The sequence below is a fragment of the Callithrix jacchus genome, chromosome 15, assembly GCF_049354715.1.
Source record: "Callithrix jacchus isolate 240 chromosome 15, calJac240_pri, whole genome shotgun sequence".
Lineage (NCBI taxonomy): Eukaryota > Metazoa > Chordata > Mammalia > Primates > Cebidae > Callithrix > Callithrix jacchus.
This window is the reverse complement of record NC_133516.1, coordinates 94,736,890-94,751,809: the sequence shown is the minus strand read 5'-3', so window position 1 is coordinate 94,751,809 and position 14,920 is coordinate 94,736,890. Positions and strand designations below refer to the sequence as shown.

The window sequence follows — 14,920 nt, the reverse complement described above, 5'->3', positions numbered from 1 at the left end:
ACTATTTTACCTCAATAGAAGACTTTCTATCTAGGACTATATATATATACATATATATATATGTATATATATTTTTTTAAATAGGATTTACTTAAAAGATTGAAAAGATGATTTATATTTTACAATAGAAATAGAAAATAAAAATATAATTAACTGATGTGTTGTTTTCCCATTTATATATATGTATATATTTTTGATGCAACATTCTGCCATAATGCCTTATGCTATATTGTTTTACCATGTTATAAAAACATATATATTATCTTTCTTTAGTTTATGAAAAGATTAAATGCTTCCATAAAGGTGAGCAGTGTAAACAGATGCATTATTTGAATAATGAAGAATAACTGAATCATATCTAAGTTATCACATTTTTAATAAGTTGGCCACCATGGGAAGGTTTGCAGAATGAAATAAACTACTAAAGGTATAACTTGTAATGATCAATATGACTGGGACAAAAATTAATAACGTGTAAATATTCTTGGCATCTGCCTTTCTCTCCAACATATTTTTTTGGCATTTTATGAAACTGAATAATAAGAATAATAATAAGAAAAAGCAAAGAGGGAAATTTTTTTTCAGAATAGAGTCAAAATTACTTAACAGGGCTCTAAGGAAATTGTGACATTAAGAAGAAATGCAAAATTAACTGGATATAACAGAGTTTTATAGGACTGCTAACATTTAAGGGAAAATTGCTAACATGTAGGGAAAATTGAGAGTGGATGAGACTTTGAGAAAAGTATTAAGAATATTTTACATGCATTAAGAATATTTTCATCTTGATTTCCATGTCCTCAAAGTATGATTTAATGATTAAAATGAGTTTTAACTCAATTTATTTGCTGATTTGTGCTTCTTTGAAATTATATTATTTAGATACTGGACAAGCTGAGTATCCACTTAACATGTCGGTTACATACACCAATGTCTATAATAAAAACTAGGCATTTCACTTATTAAAATGTCCAGCATTTTTAGGGATGAGTTAATAGGTTAGCATTCTTTGCTTAGTTTTTTAAATGTAAAAATATTGTATTAATGTATTATACTTATTCAAAATAAAGTTTATGAATAAATGTTGATGGTTTCATATTAAACAAATCAATTATATTATGACAGGAAATTAAAACTATTACCTGTTTTCAAATTGCAATGGAAACAAAAACTTTAACATATATAAAATATTTAATGAGTTCAAATAAATGGAAGCTGTTATAGATAAGGAGCTAAGAAAATATCTGTATCAATGTCTACCTGTCATCTCAAATCTATATATCTATTTCTAGATGTTTATAACAACATTTTTCAGAGGTGCAAAAATCTGAATGTTCTGCAATAAAAAGTAATTAAATGATATATGCTGCATACAGAATTGAAAACAATGTAGATTTTAAAGAGTGAATTATATTTTTATGAATTTATCACAGATACAATCATGACTTATTTCACAATTTTAAAAATCAATCATTATAATAATGTGTTAATACTATTCTATTTTTATCATGCAAGGAAGCATAGTATGTATATGTTCATGTATTTCAGTATTCTTGAGGATGGGCAATTGTGTAATCAAAAGCATATTAAATATGAGCAGTTTTAATTTTTAAGGATTTAGAACTTGAAAGACATATTACCAACTTCTTGTTTAAAACTCATAGTGTTTAATTTGTTGCTTTTTACAATATTCCCATTTATTTGTCTTTTTACAATATTAAGAAAAAGGAGAAGAAAAATGTATTTCAGACAAGTCAAGTGTTTATAGTTTCTATACAAATGTACACTGCTTAATTATAAATTATTACATTTACTTGCTCCATCTTAAGTGACGATAGCAATTCATGTTATCTTTGCAGTATCAAAACAGTAAATATCTGTCATTACTGATTAGATAAAAGATAACTTCCTTTCTGAGTGCATTAATTCCAGTGAAATTATACTTCTGTTGAGGTCAAGTTCTATGATTATCTAATTCTTTTAAAATACAAGATGTTCTGTACTTGAATATCAACTTCTAATATTTTGGAAGTAATGCTGTCTACTATGAGTTACAGGAACAGTAGAATAAAAATCAGTAAAGAAAATTGTGTCTAATAACTAAAAATTTACTGTGTAAGTAAAGTGACTTTAAGACCTATGGTCAGCAAGTGCAGGAGAGACAGAGCAATTTTTTTTCTCCTTCCTTTGTTGATAATTGTGAGCAGATACATGGGCTCCTCAGATGTAAAATTTAACATTCTGAGATTTCCTGCTACTTTGTCTACCTTAGAGTTGCAAAGATGTTTTAAAGTTATTTATTGTTTTCTCCAGTTTTTTAATCCAAGATAGCAGTTCTGCCTTTTTGTGAGAGTAAAATTAAAAATTAAGCCAATCACATAGATTATTATTCTTTTTTCAAAATTATTATTATTATTATTTTAATATTAATATTGCTTCATAATAGCAAAGACTTGGACCAACCCAAATGCCTGTCAATGATAGACTGGATAAAGAAAACGTGACACATGTACACCCTGGAATACTATGCAGCCATAAAAAAGGATGAGTTCATGTCCTTTGCAGGGACATATTAAACTGGAAACCATCATTCTCGGCAAACTGACACAAGAAGAGAAAACCAAACACTCATAAGTGGGTGTTGAACAATGAGAACACACAGACACTGGGAGAGAAATCATACGCCAGGGCCTGGGGGATGGGAGAGCTAGGGGAAGAATAGCAGGGTTTTGGGGGATTGAGGAGGGGTAGTATTAGGAGAAATACCTAATGTAGATGATGGGGTGACGAATGCAGCAAACCACCATGACACGTGTATTCCTATGGAACAAACCTGCACGATCTGCACATGTACCCCAGAACTTAAAGTATAATTAAAAAAAAATAACATAGACTATTCTTCCTCAAGAGTTTCATAAACACATAATTTACTGTTTCTCCCTTTAATCTCTAATTAATTTAAGGGATAGAAGTGGAAGCAAATAGCCCGGTTCTGTGCCTGTTGCACTAATGCAGGTAAAAGGGGTTGGTAATAGGAAGTGGCACCTAAAGTCATATTCTGGAGATATTGGAGGATAGACCCAACAGGATTCATTGATGACCTAAACATCAGATTTAATAACGATGCCAAGAACCACTTTAAGGATAACTCTAATGTCCCATAGAATGTCAACTGATGCCATAAAGAAGAGAAGAGATCCCCGAAATAATGACAGCGATTAACCAGTGATTAAGTAGGAAAATCATGAGAGTGGCATTCAGATGCAATGGGAAGAAAGTGCATCAAAAAGAGAGAATCATCAATGAGGTCAAATACCACTTAAAGGTCAATAAATACAATGATTCATAAAGATGAAGAAAAATAGTTAGATTTTTTTAAATGCCACTTGCAAGAATGGTTTTAGCAAATTGTTGAAGACTAAACGTCAAAAAAAACACAAAAATTGCAAGGAGACCTTACCTTTAGTCTCAGTTTTATAAGAGTTATGGGAAACACAAAACAAAACCAGATAGAATTTGTAAAAGCTGCAGGGAATACAAATGACTTCAAGAGAGGGCAAAGTTTCTGTTAGAGCAAAAAGATTTTGAGGATGATCAGAAATCAGGTTGAGTTTGAAAAGTGTAAATAGAAGGAAAGGTAAAGTGTTACAGGAGCTGGTAAGGGTGGGATTCATACAGAGAAGCAGAATATTTGAAGATCATACAGAGATTGGGTGCATGAGATGATGCATAATCTAGATGTCTGAGCCCTCTTTTGCTGACTGATATAAAAAAGATAAAAGATATAACAAAACACTGAAAATAGGGTCATTTCAACATACATATTTTAATATTACATATACACTCATATATGTACATCCACCTGTTCCTGATTTTCTATTCTCATCACAGCTGGAATGTGAGCATTCCATTTTCATAGTGCCAGCCCCACAAACCAATCATCTCTCAAGTGCCCCATAGCTTTCCCAAAAGAGGAAATGCGTGTTACTTTCTCTCTGAGTGATTGCTTCTGTTACAGCACTTTCTTACTGGTGCAGAGCCAAAGCTAAGGGAAATGGTTGTTTGTATTGTTCTCTCTTTGTGAGCCAAATGGAAAATAGCAGCATTTTTAAACACCTGTTTTGAGATTTCTCTAGTTACAGAAAATAGTTGAGTATGATACAGATGAGCAGTAAGAACAAACTGAATGCTTAAAAAATAATACAGTGATACTCAACTGTGAAGCAAAATTAAAACAAACAGAAAAAGCGCATGGATCTTGTAGGAGAGGCACACTGAATGTTAGAGGAAACACTTCCTGAACTACTGCCGTTGCCTTCCGCACAGGGTGCCGTCTGCTACGTGGAGTATGTACTTTTCCTTTTTTTAAGGCATATTGATGGGAAATGTTATATCTAGGTAATCTTGCTGTGATCTAATTAATTAAAATTTCTGTAATACCTTGAATTGAGGTGGCAAGTCGGGGAAGAGACAGATTTTTAAATACCTATTAACCTCTAGTGAACGTGTCTGCACCCCAAGCTTTTTCTTTAAATTGATTGAATATTTCTCAAATATGTAGTCACATATGAAAATGTATCCAAATGCCCTTCCAGTGAATACAATCAAAACATTATTTTGAACACTGTTAAATTTATAGCCATTTTTGCTGGTATGTTTTCCTCATTAAACCCACATCTGGGAATCGGATATTTTCATGTTTAAAAAAGGTTTTTTAAAGTATATATTAAGCTATTTAGAGGGATTACATTTTTGCTATAGCAGAGTGATAATGACTTTTTAAAAGATGGAATCGTTTGACTTTGGTACAAGGTAAAATCGTAATCATAGATCATGAGCTAATCCTTCTCTGCCTCATCTTATTCATTATTAATTCAATGTTCAGTATCTCCTGCATTTATCAAAATATTCAATAAAGCAAATTCAGAGTAAATATTCTCATAAGTTATAAACCCAATCACTCACACCAGTCTTAAATTCATACAGAATAAACTAAAATTCAGAAAAGTGACAATCAGATGTTTTCAAACCTGTTTGTGTTTCAAGAGGCAGACTCTCAGGCTCCCTCTCAGAAGTACCAAGTCATCTGAGGAGTCTCATTATCTGTAGTTTATAAGGCTCTCTAAGTGATATAAAGCATAGTGGAATTGGAAAACGCAGAGTAAGTGATGTGAACGTATTTGTCTTGCATAAATGTACTTTCGGGAAAAAAATGCAATGATATGTAAGATACCTTCCTTTTGGTTATTAATCAGTATTCAAATGTTATAATTATCCATCTTGAGACCTTAATATCTCATCTTGAATTAGTTTATCAAATTGTTTATTATCCAACAGTTCCTTTTGGGTGGCAGAATGGGTTACATGTAGTGTAGGGTGAAAAGGAGATACATACCAAGTATGAATAGAGAGAGAGGAGGCATTGCAGGTATCTCTTGCATATTCACAATTGTGTATGAAATGGTTTATGTTAGAGAAAGAGGCCAGGCTCCACTTAACATTCAGTGATACCAGTGCTTAGTCTACTTCATTATAATGAAATTTCCAGATGAGAATAATGAGCAGTATATCTAGGGAAGAAGGACAGATTACGGGTTGAAAGAGTTCTTCAGAAATATACTAAAATGGAATTAACTATTGGAAGTAAATGACTTAGTCTTGACCTTAATGTAGTTACTCTAACTAATCAAAAATCACAAGGTGCCAAAATGGTTCTGTGTACTCCAATACATGGGATCAAATGCTGCTGGCCAATCCATCAATAATCTCGTACCACATTTCTTGACTAGGTTATGAAATATTCTTAAACTGAGGCAACATGCACAGGATACACAGGGGTCTGCACAGGGAGACTTGATGTTAGCCTGAAAGTTTGCCATCCAAATCTATTCTTCTGTTGCTAAATTCTGAAATTCCATAATAATTTATGTTGTCATTCTGTTAAGTCCTGTCCTTACTTTTTTCTAAAATTAAATGGAGGTACTCTTATTGGAAGGCAGCAAAACACACTGCCACGTGTGTACCTATGCAACTATCTTGCATGTTCTGCACATGTACCCCAAAACCTAAAATGCAATTAAAAAAAAAGAAATAACATATTATTTCGCTAGCATATTAGTACAAAAATTTATGAATACTTCTGCGTCTGTTAGATTAGGTAAGATTTGGGTACTTTATGGAAAACAAAACAAAAAACACTAAAATTAAAAAAAGAGAAGGAAGACCAACATTTTTATGTTGACAATTTATCTCGAAGCAATCCTTTTTCCTTGGGCAGCACTTACTCTTCTGCCTTTCTAGCAAAACAGGAGGACTCTGGTCTCTATTATCTAGGCACCCAATATTCAGATCCCCAAACACCCTCAACATGTGTCATTCCTGTTCACATCTCTTTCCCAATGATAATGTATGATTTTTAAAAAGATTTTCTAAAATAAAGCTGATACACTGTTTACCTCATTGGGATAAAGCTATATTTTATTCTGTGTATTTGGATATTTTGTTTATATAATACAAATTATATAGTTTTCCTAGAAAAAGACAAAACAAACTATAATTATTAATTTGACATTTTCTATAGGATTTTTAAAATAAAGAAACAAAAAAAATCTAAAAGTCCTTTGAAAGTTCCTAGAATTAGAATTTGATCTAAATTTGTGACATGGTGGATGTAGAGAGAACAAAAAGGCACTCATATTTCAGCCCATAGGCATGTGTTTTCTTCTGAACTAGCAGATTGTTTTCAGAAACATGCCACAAGCTGCCAGGAGCTTTACTCTGTTTTCTATGCCATTCCTTGTGGGGTTAATGGATAATAAAGCTTCCTCCACACATTATCTAATCATCAGTGAGGCTTTAGCATTATTGAAATCGCTATACTGTATGATAGAATAGAACTAATAATGGCTTAGCTTCTCTGGACTGGAGGCAGGAAGTGCTTTGCAAATTTGTCTCAGCTGCTTTGTATTAGTTGCACAAGGCATTTATTGAACCACATTTCTGTTAGTGCTTTGCACACACACAACTGGGACCAGGAATAAATCAGTAATGGTTTAAATTGATCAAAACTCATGTTCTATGCTCACATTTTTAAATTAGTCCCCAAACTCAGTTTCCAGAGATGTCAAAGACCCTAAATAATTCAGTAGTTTATTTTCAAGACGTGTGGTTTAATTTGATGCCTCTTTTACTGATACTAAAGACCAATGTTGTGTTGACATAAAATTTAAAGTTGAAATTAGAGATTAAAATATTAGAACAGTGCTTTAAGTAATTAATATTTTCAAACTCTATAAAGAACATATATGAGTATAATTCTGATTTGGGCAGATTTTGGCATAGGTTTTTACTAGTTCACAAAACAATTTTGTCATCTTTAAGCTTAAGATGAACAACTTAACACTATTAGGACCCCAAATCTAAAATTATGTCTAAGTTTATTTCATGCAAAAACTAATCACTGGAACTTCACCTTCAGTGAACGAATTCGTGGAGTCTGACTTAAAACTGGAGTACTTTTCAGCTCCTAGTCTGCTATAAGAATATGGCCTATTTGCCCTACCTTTAATATCTTATACTTTTTTTGCTTTAAGAAATTATACTCACTTTAAAAAAGAAAGTAAGATTATCAAAAGTGTGCAAGTAATAAGAAAATGATAAAATTCATTTTTATTGTATATACTTAAGGTTTATAACGTGATGTATAGCTATACATGTACATAGTGAGATGATGGCTATTGCCAAGCGAATTAACATATCGATCATATGGGTATCCATTACTGTGGTCACATCTGCCTATACCTTTTGTGTGAGTGCTGAGTGTGTGGCAACAGTACCTATAATCTACTCTCTTAGCAAACTTCCAGTAGAATATAACACAATACTATTAACTATAGTTCTCATGGTGTACATTAGATCTCAAGGATTATTTATCTTCCCTGACACGGTACCCTTCAACCTCCATCTGCCCATGCTCCCAGCCAATTTTCTACTCTGTTTCTATATATTTGAGAATTTAGGGGAAAAATTTGAGTATGTGTATAAGTGTGTTTTCATTCCATGCATAAGTGAGATCATGCAGTATTTTTCTTTCTGTGCTTGATTTATTTCACTTAGCATAATGTTCTCTAGGTCCTTCATCTATGTTGTCAAAATAGCAGCATCTCCTTTTTAAAGAATGAATAAATAATATTCCATTATGTGTACACACACACACACACACAAATGCAAATATTTTTCTTTATCCATTTTCTTTATACGCTCAAGTGAAGGGTCCACAAATTCAGTGGACACTATTTATGGACACTCTTTGTGGACACTTCAGTTCTTTTTGTATCTTGGCTATTGTGAATAATACTGTGATGAACGTGGGAGTGTGTACATTTCTTGAGGTGGTGATTTCATTTCCTTTGCATATATACCAAGCAAAGTGATTACTTGGCCATCCATTAGTTCTATTTTTAATTTCTTTGAAATCTCTATATTGTCTTCCAAAATGGCTACACCAATCTACATTCCCCTCAACAGAGAAGAAGTGTTCTCTATTCTGTACTCCCTTGCCAACACTGTTCTTTCTTGTCTTTTTGATAATAGCTATTCTAACTGGTGTGAGGTAATATTTCATTATGGTTTTAATTTGTATTTCCCTGATGATTCCTAATATTAACCAGGTTTTCCTGTACCCGTTGGCCATTTTTCCTTCTTTAGAGAAATGCCTATTCAGGTCCTTGGATCAATTTGGTTAAATTGTTTGGTTTTTTGATATTGAGTCATGTGAGTTCCTTATATAGCTTGAATATTAACCCCTTATCTAATATAGGGCTCACATATGCTTTCTTCCAATCAGCAGGCTGCCTTATCATTTTGTTTATTCTTTGCTGTGCAGAAACTTTTTGGCTTGATGTAGTCCCACTTGTTTGCTTTTGCTTTTATTGTCATGCTTTTGGTAAGATAACCCAAATATCATTACTAAGGCCAATATTAAGGAACTTTACTCCAAGGTTTTTTCCAGGAGGTTCAGGTCTAATGTTTAGCTTTTTAATATTCAGTTTGAGCATATTTTTGTGTATACTGTAATAAAAGGGTCCAGATTCTTTCTTTCATTTTTTTTTTTCATGTGAGTATCAAGTTTGTTCAACACCATTTATTGAAGAGACCACCATTTATCTACTGTGCCTTGTTAGGGTGTGGTAAAAAATTAGTTAACCATGTATACTTGGTTTTATTGCTGGGCTTCTGTCCTGTTGTATTACTCTGTATTTCCATTTTCATGTCAATACTATACTGTTTTGATTACCATTGATTTTAATATAACTTGAAATCAGGAAGTGCAATGGCTTCAACTTTAATTTTCTTTATTAACATTATTTTGGCCTCTTAGAGTCTTTTGTGGTTCTATGCAAATTTAAAAATTGTTTTTTCTATTCATGTGAAAATTTCCAGTAAAATTTTGACACAGATTGCATTGAATCTGTGTATCACTTTAGGTAATATGGACATTTTACTATATTAATTCTTCCGCTGCACAAAGACTAGATATTTTTTCATTTACTGTGTCTTTTTCAATTGCTTTCATGAATGTTTTATAGTTTTCAGTCTACAGGTCTTTCACTTATTTGGTTAAATAGATCCCTAAGTATTTACTTCTTCTAGATGCTATTGTGAATGGAACTGTTATCTTGACTTCCTTTTGAACAGATCATTAATTGGTGTAAAAAATCAAACCTATTTTTTGTATGTTGATTTTATATTCTGAAACTTTACTAAATTTGTTTTTTAATTCTAATGGTTCTTTAGTGTTATCTCTAAGGTATTTTTACATAGGATCATGTGAACTTGCAGACAGGAATAAAATGAACCCTAAAGAACCCTTATTAATAATTCCATGCCAAAAATTGGATAATCTAGAAGAAACTGATACATACTTGGAAAGTCTAATTTACCAGACTGAATTAAGTAGATAGAGAAATCCTGAACAGATTACTAACAAATAAAGAGAAAATGTAACAATCAAACACCTCTCAAATAAGAAAAGCCCAGGTCCAGAAATCTTTATAGATGAAATCTGAAAAATATTCAAATAAGCAATAATACCAATCCTTCTCAAACTCCTCCAAACAACAGAAGTAGGAATAATAATTTTAAACTCACTTATGAGGCTGGCATCATACTAATACTAGAACCAAAGACACGAGAAGAAAAGAAAGCTACAGGTAAACAGCTGCAATAAATCTAAAGGCAAGAATCCTAAATACTAGCAAATCAAATTCAACAACACATCAGAAAGATTGTACACCATGAACAACTAGAATTTATCCCTGGGGTACAAGCTTGGTTTAACATATGCAAAGCAATTAATGAGATATACCATAGTAACATAAAGAAAGATAAATACTACATGATTAATCCCATAGAAAACATGTTTGACAAAGTTCAACATTGGTTCATAATAAAAGCGCTCAATGAAATGGGTTCCTAATAGGTCTAGTACCATGTTAAATAGTAGTTATGAGAGTGGATATCCTTGCCATGTACCAGATCTTAGAGAAAAATGTTTTATATTTTTCTGATTAATAATGATAAAAACTGTGAATTTTTTATTTTGGCCTTGGAGACTGCATTTGTTCATTTCCACATTGCTATAAAGAATTGCCTAAGACTGGGTAATTCATAAAGGAAAAATGTTTAACTGACCCACAGTTCCACATGGCCTGGGAAGCCTCAGGAAACTTACAATTATAGTGGAAGGGGGAAGCAAATATTTCCTCCTTCATATGGCAGCAGGAAGAAGAAGTGCTGAGCAAAGAGGGAAAATCACCTTATAAAACTATGAGATCTCATGAGAACTCACCCACTAATATGAGAACAGCAGCATGGAGGTAACTGCACCATAATTTAATTACCTCCCACAAGTTCCCTCCCGCAGCACACAGAAATTAAGTCCATATCACTATCAGCATTTTGATCAAAGCCATTCAACGAGTCTCTAGCAAGTTCCAAACCTTCCCACGTCTTTCTGTCTTCTGAGCGCTCCAGGTCTCCCCGAAGTTCCAAACTTTCCCACATGTTCCTGTCTTCTTTTGAGCCCTGTAACCTCTTGTAAGGTAACCTCTTGGAATGCCTGTTAAGCAGTTCCAAGGTTGCTTCCACATTTCTGGGTATGGTTACAGCAGCATTCCATTCTTTGTGGTACCAATTTACTGCATTAATCCATTCTTTATAGAAAGAACTGCCCAAGACTGGATAATTAATGAAGGAAAGAGGTTTAGTTGACTCAGTTCTGCAGAGCCTCGGGAAACTTACAATTATGGCAGAAGGGGAAGCAAATATATCCTTCTTTCCATGCTGAGAGGAAGGAGAAGTGCTGAGCAAAACAGGAAAAGCCCCTTGTATAAACATCAGATCTCATGAGAACTCAATATCACATGAACAACATGGAGATAACCACCCCATGATTCAATCACTCCCACTGGGGTCCCTCCCATGACATGAGAGGATTATGGGAACTATGAATCAAGATGTGATTTGGGTGGGGACACAGCCAAACCACATCAGATAATTTTATTCACTATGAAAATGCTTTTATTTGAGTGCAATTTCACAAACCAAAAGCAACAAGTGCACACATAGTGAAACATTGGTATTATACAACACATTGCTAATGAATAAAGATTTCACATTGCTTCTACTCTCTACCCAGTTACAGAAGCCTCTAGACTACTTTCTCCTCAGCCCAAGTTCCCCCAATTTTTCTCCTCCTTGGCCATCACATCCTGGCAATCTTTATACTTGGACACCAGGTTGTTCATGCTGCTCTCAAACTCAGTGAACTCCCTCAAGTTCCAGTGAAAGAAGTCCTTGCATCTGAACATGGCCATGAATGGCCCCAAGATGCACCTAAAGAGCTCATGGATGGCTGTGTTGCTGCTGATGAAGGTGGTGGACATGTGGCAGACTTTTGCAACGTAGCAAAAACTAACAGTGTAAAGCTGACAATTTATACTACAATTAAAAGGAAAAAAAAATGAAAGCTTTTTTTCTCTAATATCTGGTACATGGCAAGTATGCCCACTCTTATCACTAATAAAATGGTACTATACCAACTAGGGCAATTAGACAATAAATAAATAAATAAAGATATTCAAATCAAAAAGAAAGAAGGAAGCAAATCCAATTTAGTTCATATTAAATATAAAACATTATGTAGTACAAATTTTCATATGTAATAATAAATTCCATTGTAATATAAATGCCTTTTTGAAAATTATTGAAAATCCTGCCAGTGAACAATTTTCATATCATGTTAATAAGATTAATTTATGTGATCAGTATGGGTTTTTTCAGAATTTGAACATAGAGCTTATATAAGTAAAATTTTTATTTTAGGCTATTTTATAATTTATTTTTAATTATAAAACTTTTCTAATGTTTTCTTGAGATGATTGGAAGGTGCTTATAATGCCATACGTATAAGATTTTGACAAGTGGATTATCAGATTGTCTAATAGATTTTGTTAAAAGTTTGGTCTAAATTTTTAGATTGTCTTAGGTTTTGTAAAAATATTTTACATTTTAAATATCTTTATCTTGCAAAACCCTTCAGTGTTTAAATGACAGTGAATGCAAATAGCTTAAACACATTTTCAAAAACTACTTATTTCTAAAATGGTAGCTGGCTTCACTCATTGCCACAGAAAAACAAAGGAAAATTATGTAGCATCGTTATTAACACCAGCAATATCCCAGAACTCATATGTGAGGTTGAGTCAGTTCCCAGGACAACAGAGAAATAAAAATACTTCAAGCAGAGGTTAAGGGAATTGGATTTTTATATTAATGACACTCCTTCCCCAACCTGCCTGGCACCAAGCAGAAAGAAAATTTCCCCAAATTTATGGTTTCTTCTCTGGAAATAGTACGACTTGCAGGGCTCTGTCCTGTAGACCCTGACTCAGCAACAGATGAATAAATTCACTCACACACAGAATAGTGAAAGGAGCAGCCTGGGTGTTCATGGACACTTGCAGACTCCCCGAGGACTGCTGTAAGCAGCTGCAATTGCTGGCCCCCACAAGCTAGTCTCTCTGGCCTTTATTCAGCACATATTAAATGACAAAAACTCTGAGTCAAAACCAATAGAGTAAAGATTAAAAAACAGCTTTCCATCCTGAAGCAAGCACCATTAATGAATAATGTTCCTGGTTGATCTCCCCCCCAGAGAGCCATCCAGAATGATCAAAAGTTAATGAGTAAATGATTTAGTTAGGTAAACCCCCACATTCCTTTATTTCTTCTTCTTCTTTTTTTTTTTAGATGGAGTTTCGCTGTTGTTACCCAGACTGGAGTGCAATGGCACGATCTCGGCTCACCACAACCTCCGCCTCCTGGGTTCAAGCAATTCTCCTGCCTCAGCCTCCCAAGTAGCTGGGACTACAGGCGCGCACCACCACGCCCAGCTAATTTTTCTATTTTTAGTAGAGACGGGGCTTCACCTTGTTGACCAGGTTGGTCTCAATCTCTTGACCTCATGATCTACCCTCCTCGGCCTCCCAAAGTGCTGGGATTATAGGCGTGAGCCACTGCTATTCTAATTTATTTAAGTAAGGGGACAAGGCTGCCTTCATCCAAGAGCTATAGAGAAAACCCTTCACCCTTCCAAAAGGGTTTGAGACTATATTCTATTACTTTCTATAATATTTTTCTTTTAACATTTTTGCCACCACTCTAATGAATCCCCACAAGACTGAGGAGAATGACTAGCTTCCCAACCATCTTGGTGTCTTTGGCCAAGATGAGCTTGTTCCCTTTGGCAAGAGAGCTGTTGATGGCTCAACCCAAAGGAAGCATCAAGAGGGCCTAAACAGAAATATATATCTGGCAATAGTTAGAGATAAAGGAGAGAGGCAGGGCTATCCTATCTAGCCACTGAAACGTTTGCTCTGTAAGTCAGCCAAAGGAGATGTCAAATTAGAGTGGCTATTCAGCAAAGCCACGTTAGGAGATATAATCCCCTTGGGCCACAGAGCACAAGCCCCTTGCCAACACCACCACACTTTTGGTACCTCGCCCATTCCATCTTGGCAAAAGTCTAGTCAATTGCTAGACCTGAGACAAACCTGGTCTTCAGGCACCATCTAGTCCCAGAATAGAGGAAGTGACCTAGAAGAATAAAATAAAAGAAAATTGAAAGATAATTTATAAAGAATCTCTAAGCAAAGATAACCAATAAAAACCAAATCAAGTCAGAGAGAGCAGACTGGAATAAATAACTAATCCTTCATTGTAAAGTCATAAACATGCATCCACAGCCACAACAGCAAATAGGGAACCATGACTTCCCAAACAAACAAAGCAAGAAACCACCGAATGGCCCTGAATAGATGCCAATGCATGAGCTATCTAACCAAGAATTCAAAAATCACAGTTCTAATAAATATGAGCAATCTCCAAAATTTTACAGAAAGGCAATTTAAAAATTTATCTGAGAAATATAACAAAGCAATTGAAACAATTTTTAAAAATTCAACTGGCCAGGCACAGTGGCTCACGCCTGTAATCCCAGCACTTTGGGAGGCCAAGGTGGGCGGATCATGAGGACAAGAGATCGAGACCATCCTGGCCAACACAGTGAAACCCTGTCTCTGCTAAAAACACAAAAAAATTAGCAGGGTGTGGTGGCGCGCGCCTGTAGTCCCAGCTACTCGGGAGACTGAGGTGGAAGAATCGCTTGAACCCAGGAGTGAAGGTTGCAGTGAGCCAAGACTGTGCCACAGCACTCCAGCCTGGTGACAAAGCAAGACTCTGTCTCAAAAAAAAAAAAAAAAAAAAAATTCAACATAAATCTTGGAACTGAGAAGTATACTTGCTGAACTTAAAAATTTATTGCAGTATTTTCACGGCGTAATTAATAAAGTTAGAAAAA

General features: G+C 34.3%; 1 pseudogene; it reads right to left on the bottom strand.

The window, feature by feature from the left end:
- LOC100410524 (enhancer of yellow 2 homolog (Drosophila) pseudogene) overlaps positions 1 to 11,064 on the bottom strand; it is a 71,561-nt pseudogene extending 60,497 nt beyond the window's left edge.
- Positions 11,065 to 14,920: the final 3,856 nt, after the last annotated feature.